We start from the raw sequence: 531 nt of genomic DNA on the forward strand, positions 1-531 counted from the left end.
TCCCTTAGTATATGAAAGAGTGAAAAAGTGCTTTCGTTGTTGTGGAATAAGAAGCCTTCGTATCTTAATGCATGTATTTAATTTATTCGGAGCTATTAGAGCGGGATCTACTTTTTGGGGAATATGAGTCGAAGCAATAACAAGAATATTTCTAGTGGAACATCTTTCACAATCCCTGGAGAGATAGTTCACTAATAGACCGAGGGATAAGTAATTCGATTCATTCACATCCAGATCATGAATGTTTGGAATCCATATTATGCAAGGAGACATTGCTTTTGCTAATTCGAATTGAAAGGTGATATAAAATCGGTCTATTTCCGGCATCATATCCATAGTTAGCGTATTCATCATAGTTAGAAGCTCCAGCTCCATATCAAGGTCACGGTCGATATCGTCACTATCATCAATATCGTCACTATCGTCACTATCATCAATAAGAAAACCCTTAGGCTTGTTATCCAGGAACTTTTTCAGAAATACTGTAATGAAAGGAACATAGGAGTTTGTCGCTAGGTATTTGACCAAATA

Source organism: Abrus precatorius, unplaced genomic scaffold (assembly GCF_003935025.1).
Source record: "Abrus precatorius isolate BTA unplaced genomic scaffold, Abrus_2018 Scaffold0, whole genome shotgun sequence".
Taxonomy (NCBI): domain Eukaryota; kingdom Viridiplantae; phylum Streptophyta; class Magnoliopsida; order Fabales; family Fabaceae; genus Abrus; species Abrus precatorius.